We start from the raw sequence: 15,659 nt of genomic DNA, 5'->3' as shown, positions 1-15,659 counted from the left end.
CTAAAGAGTTAAATATAAGACCTGAAACCATAAAGCTATCAGGAAAAAACATAGGGAAAAATCTTGACATTGGTCTGGGCAATAATTTTTTGGATATGACCCCAAAAGCACAATCAACAAAAGCAAAAATAGACAAACGGGATTTTATCAAGCTAAAAAGCTTCTGCAAAGAAAAAAATCAACCGAGTATAGAGACAACCTATGGAATGAGAGAAAATACTTTCATATCATACATCTGATAACAGATTAGCAATCTAAAATGTATAAGGGACTCACCCTGACTGGTGTGGCTTGTTGGATTGAGTACCAGCCTGTGAGTCAAGAGGTCACTGGTTCAATTCCCAGTCAAAGCACATGCCTGAGTTATGGGCCAGGTCACCAGTTGGGGGCATGTGAGAGGCAACCAATCATTGTTTCTCTCACATGTCGATGTTTTTCTTCCTCTCTTTCTCCCTCCCTTCTTCTCTCTCTAAAAATACATAAATAAAATCTTTAAAAATGTGTAAGGAACTCAAACAACTGAATAGGCAGAAAAAACCTAATTAAAAGTGGGCAAAGGATCTGAATAGATATATCTCAAAAGAAAACATATAAATGTCCAACTAATATATGAAAGGATGCTCAACATCACTAGTCATGAGCAAAATGCAAATCAAAACCACAATGAGATATCACTTCACACCTATCAGAATTGCTATTATTAAAAAGACAAAAGAAAAGTGGTAATGAAAATATGGAGAAAAGAGAAACTTTTTACACTGTTGGTGGTGATGTAAATTGATACAGCAAATCTGAAAGAGTACAGAGATTTCTCAAAAAATTAAAAATGGAATGACCATGTGCTCCAGCAATCTCACATATGGCTATTTATCTGAAAGAAATGAAATCAGTATCTCAAAGAGCTACCTGCACTCCCATGTTCATTGTAGCATTATTCATAAGAGCAAGATATGGAAACAAACTAAGTGTCCATCAATGAATGATTGGATAAAGATGTTATTTACTATGTATATGATAGAATATCATTCATCCATTTATCCATGAGAAAGAAGGAAATCCTGCCATTTGAAACAACATAGATGAACATGGAAGATATTATTGTAGTCAAATAAGCAAGACAGAGAAAGATAAATATTGTATGATCTTACTTACATGTGGAATCTGAAAAAAAAAAGAACTCAGAAGTAGAGAATAGGACATGGGTTACCAGGAGCTGTGGAGGGGGTGGAAGTGGGGTGATGTTGGTCCAAAGGTACAAGTTATGGTTACACAGGGTGACTACATCTAGAGGTTTAATGTATACTCATAAAGAAGATAGTTAACAATCCTGTAGTGAATACTGGAAATATGCTAAGTAGATTTCAGGTGCACTTATCACCAAGAAAATGGTAACTATATGAGGAGATATGTTAGTTTGCTATAGTAATCCTTTCACTTTGTGTATATATGTCAAATCATGCTATACATCTTAAATGTATACTTTTTTATTTAGAAAAAAAGAATAATATGGAGGTTACAGTTGAAACTAGATATATGAGTATGTAGCATTAGAGACAAAGATAGTGTCAATTTTAGAGACCTTTTAACAGTCAGTTCTCTTTCCCTTTGCAAAACTAGTAGGAACTTAGTGTGTCCACTAAAATAGCCAGGGTCCCATAAAACAAAAAAAAGGTGGATCACAGCAGAGTAATAAAAAGCACAAACACAGAAGTGAAAAGAAAGAGAATTGAAAAAGTACCATGTGAAGAAGTTTGAGAAGAAGGATTCTCCCCGAACACACATACCTTATCCACAGGGATTCATAGCCATAGATACTAACTAATATACCCAGGTTCAGAAATTTGGTCTCATGGAAATAGTAGTTGATTTTAGATCAAGTGCACAAATAGGTCAAATGGTGTGTTTTAAAATAAACTGTTAATATATATCTGAGGTAATAGATGCCATCCCACGTATCTCGTATTTGCACATTGTTGGGTGAGAAATTATTATTTGCCACCTCAATACAGTCTATGTGGTTAATTACATGAGTCAGTTGTAAAAACCTATCCTGCTTCAGGTGTTAAGTAAAACTTCTGTGGTGTTCATACTGTCTGAGTTTCAGTGCAGCTGAAAAAGATCAATATAGGAACAACCCTAAACACATTGCATGAACATAAACCCTCAAAGCAATTTGCTCTAATTCTACAATGGGGATTACATGTTTCCACTCCCCATAGATCACTTTAATTTAATATTTTCCCTACCAAATTCAGACAGGAAATTATATATAAATCAACTCCACAGCTGAGATCTAGCAATTTAGTAGCACAGGGGTGAAAGAAACAGCGACACTTAAGCAAAATAATGACTTTTAATATGTAGAAATCATTTCTTGGTTTAGAAAGAACATTACCATATATAGGACAAAGGAGTCTTTTTCCTAATAAGGAATAAAGCAGCAAGCATAGAGTAGCAGAATAATCTCTGGGTCGGGAATTAGAAAATCTTTGTTTTGATCCTCAATCCACAACTCACAAACTGTGTCATTGGGGAAGCTGTTCAGCCTATTGGAGCTTCGCTTTCCTCCTTTGAGGATAAAGATGATTATACCTGTCTTGTATATTTCATATTGTGCTATTATAATCAACTGAGATAATGTTGCATATAGGTTTGGGAAACTATAAATTATAATTGATATTGCCATATTTCTGCAATACAGTCCGCATCCATTGTTTTATTTAATTATAAAACCACCATGAAGCCCTGGCTGCTCTGGCTCAGTGGATTGAGCATTGGCCTGCATGCCAAGTATTGCTGGTTCGATTCCCAGTCAGGGCACATGACTAGGTTGCATGTCAGGTCCCCAGTTGGGGGCGCAAGTGAGAGGCAACCACACAGTGATGTTTCTCTCCCTCTCTTTCTCCTTTCCCCTCTCTAAAAACAAATAAATAAATACATTATTTAAAAAAAAAAAACCCACCATGAATATACAAGTTATTATTCAAGTTATTATTTTATATAGCCTTTTACATTGTTAACATAAGTCGTGGCAAGATTCAATATCCCACATGTGACTGGCAAATAAATTCCGCAACACATGGAGTACAGTCATTTAAACTGCATTTATAGAAAACCATATTATGGTTTTCTTTCAAAGAAAACATCCAAAATGGTCTTAGAAAATACAGTAAGCAAGGAACACATAGAGGTGGGACAGTAGAAAAAATTGTTTCAGATTTGCAATTCTTAGAACTCTAACGGCATGTAGTGAATATATTTTCTCTAGCTATGTATGTTGCTATAAAGACAGTGAAATATATCTTTATCTTCTTTGATAGCACTTGGTAAATATTGTTTATATAAAAGACATTATAAATTACTCACTGCCACATCGAAAAAAGAAAGCCAGCCTTTACAACTATGAAGTAATCAAAGACTATATTTAAAAACTTGGAGGCCATAGTCATAAAATGTGATTTAACTGAGGATTTTATGGTATGCTCATGAACAAGTAAATCAGATTCTTCGGTGTTTATCTCTGATAACTTCTGGTTTCACAGCCCATCACCCAGAAAAGAACTGCTATAATTAACCCCTAATACAGAGATTCCATAAGCAGCCCACAGATAGTAAAAATGATAATGGATTGCTCAATCTTTGATGTCACAAAGGGGACACTTTTTAAATTTCCTTCTTTGATCAAACATCAGCTCTATACTCTTGAAGGGGAAGAAGAGGGACTTGGCTGTTGTAAATAGTGCTGCTGTGAACACAGGGGTGCATAGGTTCTTTTGAATTGATGTTTTAGGATTCTTAGGGTTATTCCCAGAAGTGGAATCACTAGGTCAAAAGGCAATTCCATTTTTAACTTTTTGAGAAAATTACATACTGTTTTCCACAGTGGCTGCACCAGTCTGCATTCCTACCAACTAGGGTTACCTTTTCTCCACATCTTCGCCAACGCTTATTGTTTGCTGATTTATTAGTGATAGCCATTCTGACTGTGCTTTTTAAAAACTGATTTATTTTTCTTTTTGTTACAGTTGTCCCATTTTCCCCCTTTGCTCTCCCCTGCTCCATCCACCTCCCCCCTCTCCCACAATCAATCCCCATTTAATTGTCCATGTCCAGGGGTCATTTATAACAGTTCCTTGACTAGACCCTTCCCCTTCTTTCCCCCTTCTTCCCCTTCCCTCCTTCCCCTCTTGTCACTGTCAGTCTGTTCCTTGTTTTCATGCCTCTGGTTCTATTTTGCTCATTTGTTTGTTTTGTTCATTAGTCTCCTATGTTAGGTGAGATCATATGATATTTGTCTTTTGCTGACTAACTTATTTCACTTAGCATAATATTCTCAAGTTCCTACCATGCTTTCACAAAAGGCAGTAGTTCCTCTTTTCTTTCTGCTGCATAGTATTCCATTCTGTAAATGTACCACAGTTTTTTGATCCACTCATCTACAGATGGGCACTTAGGCTGTTTCCATCGCTTGGCTATTGTAAACAGTGCTGCTATGAAGACAGGGGTGAATAGGTTCTTTTGAATTGGTGTTTCAGGATTCTTTGGGTATAATCCTAGCAATTAAACTGCTAGATCAAAAGGCATTTCCATTTTTAGTTTTTTGAGGAAATTCCATACTGTTTTACATAGTGGCTGCATCAGTTTGCATTCCCACCAACAGTGCACTAGGGTTCCCTTCTCCACATCCTCACCAGCACTTACTGTTTGTTGATTTGTTCATGATAGCCATTATGACCACTGTGAGGTGGTATTTCACTGTGGTTTTAATTTGCATCTCTCTGATGGCTAATGATGTTGAGCATTCTTTCATGTGCCTATGGGCACTCTGTATGTCCTCCTTGGAGAAGTGTCTGTTCAGGTCCTTTGCCCATTTTTAATTGGATTATCTGTCTTCTTGGTGTTGAGTAATAAAAGTTCTCTATATTTTGGAGATCAAACCCTTGTCGGAGGTATCATTGGCAAATATGTGTTCCCATACAGTTGGTTCCCTTTTCTGCTTGCTGATGTTTTCTTTTGCTGAGCAGAAATTCTTTAGTTCGATGTAGTCCCATTTGTTTATCCTTTCCTTTCTTTCACTTGCCCTGGGATATATATCAGTGAACATATTGCTACATGGAATTTCTGAAAGTTTCCTGCCTATGGTTTCCTGTGGGACTTTTATGGAATCACGACTTACATTTAGGTCCTTTATCCATTTTGAGTTGCTTCTGGTGTATGGTGATCTAATTTCATTTTTTTGCATGTACCAGTCCAGTTCTTCCAACAGCATTTATTGAAAAGGCTGTTTTTCCTCCATTTTATGCTCCTGCCCTCTTTGTCAAGTATTGATTGGCCATATGGATATGGGTTTATTTCTGGGCTCTCTTCTGTTCCACAGATCTATGTGTCTGTTCTTGTGCTAGTACCAGATTGTTTTGATTGCAATGGCCTTGTAGTATAGTTTTATATCATGTATTGTGATCACTGTACCCTGGCTGGTTTGGCTCAGTGGATTGAGCGTCGGCCTGCAAGCTAAGTGTCGCTGGTTCGATCTTCCAGTCAGGGCACATCAGAGAAGGAAAACTCTGATTCCAAAAAAAAACCTCCGCTGCCTTGCGGCATACCTCTTCAGGGGAAAGGCTAAGGGAGTAAACCCCGACAGAAAATCCGGAGCCGGAGTCCCTAAGGCGGTTTGACGTTGTAGTCAACACCGGCAACTCCTGCGGCGCACCTGAACCCAAGCTGTATTGACTCCGTCTTTCCCTTGGATCCTTCAGCTGCGAAGAGAGGGGGGGTCTGCTGCATGGGCAACAGCAGACCCTCCATATCACCCTGCCCAGGCTCTGTAGCTTCAGCTTCACTGGAGAGGACACTCCAGCGACATCGCAAAACACGGGAGGAGACAGATACCGTGTCACTCCTGAGTCGGACTGCACAGCCATTCTCGGCGGTGCAGATAGACTCTTAAGAAGCTACACCATCGTCTCTCGAGACAGACGGCTGCCGACGACGACGACGAGTTTTCAAAAGAAAATTTGTCATTATTTATAATACTAAAATTTAAACAAATCTTATTCTACTTAAGGTTCTACTATTAAATTAAAATAAGCAAGTTATCTTAGGAACATTCTAAAACAACTGTTCACAAACTTTTCCCATAAAGGGCCACACGGTAAATATTTTAGACTTTGTAGGCCATTCAATATCTATCTCAACTACTGGACTCTGCCTACCATAATAGCTCAAAAGCAGCCACAAGCAGTACTTACATGAATGAGCATGGCTATGTTCCAATAAAAGAAGTAAAATCAATAGGTATTTGCCCCACCCTCCTGAGGCTCCTCCCTCAGAGTTCCACTGTACCTCTCTCCCCTTAACTGGCCATGACTGAAATTCATCAGACTAAAACAGAACTGTGAATATAACAGATATCAGTGAATTCTGAGTCTTTCTAGTAAATTATCAAAATGAGGGTGGTACTGAGGACTCCCTAAATTTAAAATTGGTATCAAAAGAGTGGTCTTATAGACTGTTCCCTAACTTCACATTCTATGCCCCCTAAAAATTGAGGGAAGCCAGAGAAAGAATTGTCATTGAACGTAGTTTGTGAAACTATCCAGGCTTCCTCAAGACTCTGGCATAGTCCCAGAATCAGTAAAAGAGGGTATAACTGAAAAGCCTTCCCAGGGAACCCTGAGATTCTCCTGGATTTAAAACTTCTTCCATTGGGAATTCTTGATATTTTCTAAATAAATAACAAAGCAGGAGATAGCAGGGAGCTGGACAGCATTTATAAGTTGATTGTTTTATCCCTATCTTGCTAAAAAGTCTTCCCTGATCTGCTATTACTTAAGTTATGAATCAAATAAGTTTCACATTCTATATTCTCTGTAATCCAATCCTAAACCAGTTTTATTTCCTGCTGCTTCCTTTCACTCTATCCCGCTGGGTCCAATCCCAATACACTGATTTAATGGTTTGGGGTGGGGCTCTGGCATCAATATATTTTGAAAGCTTCCTAAATTATTGTACTATGGATTCAGGATAAATAAGCTCTATTTTATAGCCAAATAAGATGACAATTCATTATATAAATCTAAGATAACATTATATTTTTACCTTTAGAAACCCACCTCTTGAAGGTCCTGCTCAAAAGACACATTCTCCAGGAAGTCTTCTGTGATCACACTAGATCAGAATCACTATTTCTCTGGGATCCTATAGTGTTTTATTTGCATCACTCCATAGTATATACTTCTCATATTCTGCACTGTAATACACTTAAGAAGCTGCAATGTAAAGAAACAAACAAATGAAACAAAAATATGGTTCAAGTATCAACTCTGTGCTCTTAGGGAAGTCAATTTTCAGTCTTCAAAACTTTAAATATTTCATCAATAAAATGTGAAAAAAAAATGGTTATCTTAGAGTGTTATAAGTTTTAAATAAGAGACTTCCGTGCTCCCCATTCTTCATGTCATAGTACATAGAAAATCTTTTTTCAACATCTTACTGGTGGAGGATGCTTTTAGCCACACTTGACAAGCTGTGGGCTCCATTGGCACCAGGCCTTGCCCAACTGTTCCAAGAGTGAACAAGATTAGTACCTGAACACACCTGTAACCATTCAAAAATTACTGATTGGCTGCCCATTGAAATCACATGGAGAGCATTAAAAATTACTGAAGCTTGGATATGGCTCCCAGAAATTATGATTTAATTTGTCTGGAACAATGTCTGCAGTATTGGGGATTTTTAAAGTTCCCAGATGATTCTCATGTGCATTCCAGTTTAAGGACCACTATTTATAAAAAAAAAAAAATTGGATCAGAAACATCATTAAGTAAACTAGGTTATAAACTTCTTGAGGTTGAAGAATAAGTATTGTCCATTTCTATAAAACGCTGCCCAAACCCCAATCCTTACCAACACTGTCCCTTCAACAGAATATATGTTCAATAAATACTTTTGGAATTCAAATTAACTCAACAAAGAAATAAAATTTAAAATGGCAAAGCAGGTTGTGAAGGTCACTGGAGAAATCATTTCCAAAATGGGTCAGACATAATTTGAGTGGACTCAGGACCTTCGGAACTCCATTCCCATATACCACCAACCCCTTACATGCACAGCGTCAGTTCTCAGACTCACCAAAGCAGACCCATGTCCCCATATCATCAGGATGCCACCAATGCTTCCCAATCTTACTAAGGAGGGTAAAGTAATAAAACAAATGTCGAAGAAAGGAAAAGTTTCATATAGAGCCCGGAATGTTTCCAGGCCTAGTTCTTTAAATGTAAGAAAGCTGAGCATCTTTAAGCTGGAGAATTCAGGCTTCTCAACTTGTTGAGGTTTTCAGGTTTCATGGTAAACAGGATTATCTCGTGTGGAATTTGCCTCCAATGTTTGGAAACCTTGAAATAGAGAGAAAAGAATTCTTAGTGATTCTGATTCTGGTTACTGGAATTACTTAATATAAGGGGCCCATGTTTATTAATTCACCAGAAATTCTAAAGCTCATAATTAATTCCTAAATGTATTTCCACAGAGTATTTTTATATAAGATAAATAGGCTCAACTAACCATTGGCCAACCTCACCAATAACAGAGAAGCAACTGATCCCAATGAAGCATTCTATCTCTGTTCCAAAGATTAAAATGCATCCACACAGGTCATGTAAAAAGAAAATTCAGATAGTTTAAAATACCTAAATATTGCTCCTCTTCCCACCTTCACCTCTACACACACACAAACACATACACACACACACACACACACACACACACCCTCAGTTATTTGTGTCATACAGTTTGGTCGGTGGAGTATTTGTGTTTAACTTTGACTCCTCTAGCTCTTGCATATAATTAAAGGTGCCATTCAAACATGTTTCTGTGCCTCAGTTTCCATACCTGTATACCGGGGGATGGGGTGGGGTTATAGTATTAAGACCTGATTATGATTTCATGAAACTTTTAAAGTAAATGAAAAGAAAAGTAGTATTTGGTGAGTGCCTGCTTTCAGAAGTTAATTACGTGGTTACAAGAGAGAAATACATATGTAAACTAACTTAACAAAAAATAAACTTTTTGGAAAGTATCAGTAGTATCCAAAGGCAGGCATCAGAGTAGAGCTAATAGGGCTCTCACAAGATCCTAGCTCACACAGGCTCTTGCTGCTTTTTTTCTCTGAGTATTGCTTTTGTCCTCTGTCTACCAAAGTTTTCTTTTTTTTAAGTATATTTTATTGATTATATTGTTACAATAGTTCCAATTTTTCCCCTTTGCTCCTCTCCTCCAAGCACCCCCCACCACCCAACAATCCCCCCCAAGTCCATGCCCCTGGGTCGTACATACAAGCTTTCCTGCCTCACCCTCTCATATATTCTTCTTCTTCTTGTTTTTTAAATAATTAATTAGTTAATTAATTTAACAATAAAAAAGAACAATCCCTCCCTCTCAGGTCTAAGACCTGTTATAATTCTATAAAGAACAATGGGCAAAGGTCTTGAGCTCTTCTAGCTGCTTCAAGCTGGACATGGTCGTCATCCTACCTACCCTTGGGTCCAGAAATCTCTAATAAGAGTGGGGGTGTGGAGGCGGGGGTAGCCTTCCACATGGGAAAGGATCGTGCAGACTCCAGGTCGGTTGGCTGTCCCTGGACAACGGAATGCTTGATTTAAAATGCTGGCATCCTTGTTGTATTCTGGAGGCAACAGATTTGGCAACAGGGTTAAAAGACATCATCCAATCCATAACCACTAGATGACAAAAGACAAGTATTAATTTTTCAGTGTCCCATATTAGGGAAAAGAAGGGCTTCTTTGGAGGAAGGTATGCCAGGTACATCTCACCTGTCCAAAACCCTTTTGCCCATTATATTTAGTTTGGGCTGAGGGAAATATTTTAGGTTTCCCCCCTCTCAGAACTCCGGGCTCTTTATGTCCAAACCATTAGGACAGAAAAGAGAAACCAGTTTTAAAGTGAAACCCACAGACCACCCCATTCTTCACCAACCCAGCCACTTAGTTCAGCCAAACCATTGAGTCTCAGGAGGCAGCAATGCAGACAGGATTAAGTGAGGCCTATACGTACAGACAATCACTCAGGTAATGAGATCATAGGCTTATGCCCTTTGAAAACAGAAAACACATGTTAATTTATGTAACATAACCCACATACAAGTCTCTAAATCTGTAGGATTTGACATTCTTCTTGCCTGTAAACTAAACATCTTTGATAATACCACAGACATAGTTTAACTTTCAAATGAAAACAAATTTTAAATGAAAAGAAACTTTAAAGATGGCTAGCTGCACTACTTTATAGTCTACCACTGAGCATTGTGATCTTCCTTGAATCATGATTTTTCTCCCTAAGATTACCCTCCTTGTCATTAAAGGGACTGCATTAAGTCCATTTTTAATTTATCCTGTTCATTTGCATAAACACAACAAAAGCAGAAAATGATCACTTATGATCTTTAGTTCTGCTTTGCTGGAACTTACACAAGGAACATTTAGGGTGACCTTCAGTCTGCCCTTCAGGGCACAGAAGCAGAACCATATACCTGGCATTCAGTCTTGCCTATAAACACCTGTCTTTTCCAAGTCCTTCTGGTTTTCCATTGTGCCTTAAGGTCCCATCTAGCCATCTTTCAAAAAACAACCTTCATTCCTTTCCTGGAAAGATTGCCATGGACCTCACATCCAACCAAGGTACCAGGCCTTTTATCTCATGGGCTTTTATTACCTTTGAAGGTCAATCCCAGTTCCTCAGGGCTTTTTGGTAACAACCAGAACCCAAGAATGTCTCTTTTAGGCATGACATTCCAGTCAAAGTCTTAGTCAAAAAAAAAAAAAAAAAAAAAAAAAAAAAAAAAAAAAAAAAAAACCTCTATTAACTGGTCTTATTAGTTTTATGCAAAGAAACTTATGTCATTACTTACTTCTTTAGAATGCCAAAGTCTGGAGGGATCAGATAGGGAGAAAAATATACAGTGTGAAGGAAAATCCTTGTCCTTCTAATATTCACTGAACTTGCATTTCCATTCTTTATATTTTCACTTTTTCTCCCACTAAAAAATTTCTTTGTTTTTCCATTACAGTTGTCCCACTTTTGCCCCTCTTGCTTCCCTGCACCCTGCCCCACCTTCTCCCACATTCAGTCCCTAGTTGGTTGTCCATGTCCATGGGTCATTTATACATGTTCTTTGACTAGACCCTTCCCCTTCTTACCCCCTTCTCTCCCACCCATCTCCCCCTTTGTTACTGTTAGTTTATTCCTTGTTTACATACCTCTGGTTCAATTTTGCTCATTTGTTTGTGTTGTTCATTAGTTTCCTGTAATAGGTGATAGCATAAGGTATTTTTCTTTTGTTGCCTGGCTTATTTCGCTAAGCATAATTCTCTCTAGTTCCATCCAGGTTGTTACCAATGGTAGAAGTTCCTTCTTTCTTTCAGTACTTATTCATTCTCATTTTCCCCCTTTGTACTCGTGTTCCTCTCTGTCTCTCTCTGTTTCTTCATCTTCTTAAAGCAGACCCTTTAGCATCTCTTGCAATACTGGTTTGGTGGAGATGTATTCTTTTAGCCTTCTTTTGTCTTGGAAACTCCATATTTCACCTTCCATTTTGAATGAGAGCCTTGCTGGGTAGAGTATTCTTGGTTGTAGGCCTTTTTTTTTCATTGCTTGGAATATTTTTTGCCATTCCCTTGTGGTTTGTAGTGTTTCTGCTGAGAAATCTGATGATAGCCTTATTGGAGCTCCCTTGTACGTTATTAGTTGTTTCTCTCTTGCTGCTTTTAGGATTCTCTCTTTGTCTTTGAATGTTGCCATTTTAATTATGATGTGTCTTGAAGTGGGCCTGTTGGGGGTTCATCTACATTGGGACCCTCTGTGCTTCCTGGACTTGCATGACTCTTTCTCTCCTCATGTTAGGGAAGTTTTCTGTCATTAGTTTTTCAAAGAGGGTTTCTAATCCTTGCTCTTCTTCTCCTTCTGGAATTCCTATGATATGGATATTATTATGTTTCATGTTGTCCTGCAACTGTCTTAGAACCTCTTCAGTCTTGTTTAGTCTTTTTTCATTTTGTTGCACTGTCTGTGAGTTTTTGTCTACATTGTCTTCCAGCTCGCTGATCCAATCTTCTGCTTCCTCTAGCCTGCTTTTAATTCCCTCTATTGTGTTCTTCAATTCAGCGATTGTATTCTTCATTTCCTCCTGGCTCTTATTGATAGTTTCTATGTCCTTTTTCATGCTGGTGTAATTCTCAGTAAGTTCCTTGTAGTTTTTCTGGAGTTCCTTGTACTTTCCCTGGAGTTCTTTGTAGTTTCCACTGAGCTCATTGAGCTTCTCCGTATCCATGTTTTGAATTCCATATCTGATAGTTTTCTCCCCTCTATTTCATTTAACACTCTTTCTGGGGATTCTACCTTTCCTTTTGATGGGGGTTTGTTTCTCTGTTCCCCCATTTTTGTGACTCCTATTGTTTGTTGGTGCTTCTTAGAATGATCTCCAAAAAGTTTTCTTTTTACTAGTGAAAAGTGGCCCCAATGGTAAAAAATGGCCAGCACTCCATGGCTGACCACTGACCTCTCATCTCCAGATCCCAAGACTCCTAGAGTCTGTCCCTATTCCAAAGGATCACAAGAGAGTCTGATTGGTCTATCTTGAATCAACTACCCACCCATGGTTGTGTCACCTACAAGGGGGGAAGGGTCCCACGGTCCTGACTAGGAAGCTAAGACCCATCCTTACCTTAGGGTTTGTGAGTTAAGATACTTTTGCAAAACATACACAGAAGTAACTATTCCAACTTCCAGGTGCCAAGTCTTTTATCTGTTGTCTAAATCTTTGTAACCTCACAACACAGGATTTTATCCCCATTTTGAAAAAATGAACGATGCTGAGAGTGTTTGATAATATTTCCAAGACCACATGACAAGTGACTGCTCTGAGCCCATGTATTTTCCATTGAAATATACACATCCCTGGTGGCAGCTACACAGTGTAGCTGTATTAGCTATGTATTTTGGTTAATAAAGCAAAGACTTAAAAATAATATAGTAATTTAATAGTTTTGTTTGGATATTCTAGGCATTGTAAATAATACCTTGAGTATTAATTTTTAAAACTGAGAATTAATTTTTAATGAGTATTATTGTAAAGGCTGACAAGTCACAATTTTCATAGTTTATTTTCCTTAGCATAGGCATTCTGGGAACTAACTAATGTTCAGTGTTCAGGAAAAGTAATAATAACTCCACATATCTAACATGACTATCTCTCAGTCAGAGTACAAAATTCTTTACCCTCACATCCCACTGAGTCTTTTAAAAGAGCAATAGCTAGCTACTATTTATTACCCACATTATCCAGGCAAAAAAAGCTGAGAGTGAGAGAGGTGTACTAACTTGCTCAGGTTTCATATTACATAATAACAGACTGAATGTTTGAACTCAGGTCCAGTTGACTCCATAACTCTGAACCACTACTTTGCAGTTTCCCAACCTTAAGCCGATAAGTGAATGAGGTTGAAATCTAAGCACATATAAATGATCACTAATATAGATATATGCAGTCTGTCCAGGAAAAGTGCTGCCATTCTTATTATAAAGAGAACAGTTTGTGCAACATTGATGTAACCTGGCAGCCAAAGAGAGTGGACTGGAATGCGCATGTGAGAACAATGATGACTTTGCTGTACAAGTCAGTGGGGGGTGGTAGATGCCATTGTGTGAACATGTGTACTGTGTGGCTGTTGTATTCAAAATGACTAAGTGGAGCAATGAATCTGCATCAACTTTTGTGTTAAGCTTGAACATTCCCCTGAGGAAACTACTTGGATGATTCAGTAGGCCACAGCTATGGGCAGGCAGCTTCATCACAACAATAAACCTGCTCAGGTGTCATGTCTAGAGGCCAATTTAATGGTGGGCACACCGGGCACGTGCCCTGGGCCCAGACTTCTGAAGGGCCCTGCAAAACCCCAACTTTACACATTTTTCTAATGACATCAAGTTTGGTTTCATTACTACACTGCATAAAATATGGTTAACATGCATTTTTATTTTCCCTGTCTCTCTCTCTTTTTTAAGGGGCCCAATATTTTCTTCTAGGACCTCAACTGAGCTTAATCCTCCTCTGGTCATGTCTCCTGCAGTTTTTTGGTGAAACATTCAATCACCCAGGCGACTCAGCCCCTCTACAACCCAGATTTGGTGTGGTGCCCTGTGACTTCTGGCCTTTCCCAAAACAAAAATCACCTTTGAAAGGGAAGAGATTTCAGACCATTGATGAGATTCAGAAAAATATGATATGGCAGCTAATCATGACTGAGAGAACTGTGTGATGTCCCAAGATGCCTACTTTGAAGGGGACTGAGACATCATTGTCCAATGTACAATGTTTCCTGTGTCTTGTATCTTCTTCATTAAATGTCTATTTTTCATAGTACATGGCTGGATACCTTCTGGACAGACCACATATTCCAAATATGTCTTTATTATTTCGCTTTCTTCTACATGTCACATATGCAAATATATCATATATGACAGTATATATTTAAATCCTATCTAATATTTGGCATATATTTGAAAACACTAGAAATAACATTCTGCCATAAGTTTTTCATCCAATGTTTATTGCAGTCTCTTTTATACCTCACATTCAGCTAAGTACCATATTTTTCGCACCATAAAACGCACCTGACCATAAGTTGTACCTAGGTTTAGAGGAGGAAAACGATAAAAAATATTCTGAATCAAATGGTGTACTAAAATATTTAATAAAATACAACAGAATAATATTTCAACCATGTAAAGTGAAAAGCAGTCCATGGCAGTATTAAGAACCATCATCATGCGAGCCAAGTGTCGCTGGTTCGATTCCCAATCAGAGCACATTACAAGGTTTCATGTCAAATCCCCAGTTGGGGGTGTGAGTGAGAGACAACCACACAGTGATGTTTCTCTCCTTCTCTTTCTCCTTTCCCCTCTCTCTAAAAATAAATAAATAAATAAGCAAAAACAAACAAATAAATAAATTATTTTTTTAAATAATCATCACTGTCATTAACAAATGAGGAGAGACTTTAAGGTTCAAGTACTCTTCTAGTTTTCTGGGAACCCCAAGACTCATCATCGCTGGTGTCAGAATTTATGAGGGCCTTTAATAACAGGCATTGAGGGAGTTTAGAGGTATCACTAGTTGTAACAGTCACTGAGAGTATCACTATCCTAGTTACAGGTTCTGGCGGACTACCCCCAGTGACTGTTATGGCTAGTGATACTCCTTAATCGCCTCAGTCACTGTGTTACTACTAGAATAGTGACCCCACCCTAACTTCCTTTATATACTACAAACTTCAGCATTTATGGCTGCTCACCCTATTACTGCTGACCTCCTCACACAGAAATCTGGTGGGCACTGGAAACCGTATGGAGGTAGATGAGACAGCTGTAGCATCTAAGGGAGCCAGTAGCCAGCTGAGAACATGTTACCTCAGCTCCACCCGTCTGCCTCTCATGATTGGCAGAGCTTAAGACACAGTGATTGGTGATTGGAGGTGGTTCTACTGACACAGACCCCACCCAGTGCCAAAGACAATTGGTAATTGGCACTGTGCCTCATTCCCATTATTAGACTCAGCTGGTTCAACAGGTCAGCGATTGTAGCTGGG

The sequence above is a fragment of the Furipterus horrens genome, unplaced genomic scaffold (assembly GCF_987537825.1).
Source record: "Furipterus horrens unplaced genomic scaffold, mFurHor1.1.pri manual_scaffold_5, whole genome shotgun sequence".
Lineage (NCBI taxonomy): Eukaryota > Metazoa > Chordata > Mammalia > Chiroptera > Furipteridae > Furipterus > Furipterus horrens.
This window is presented reverse-complemented; position numbering follows the sequence as displayed.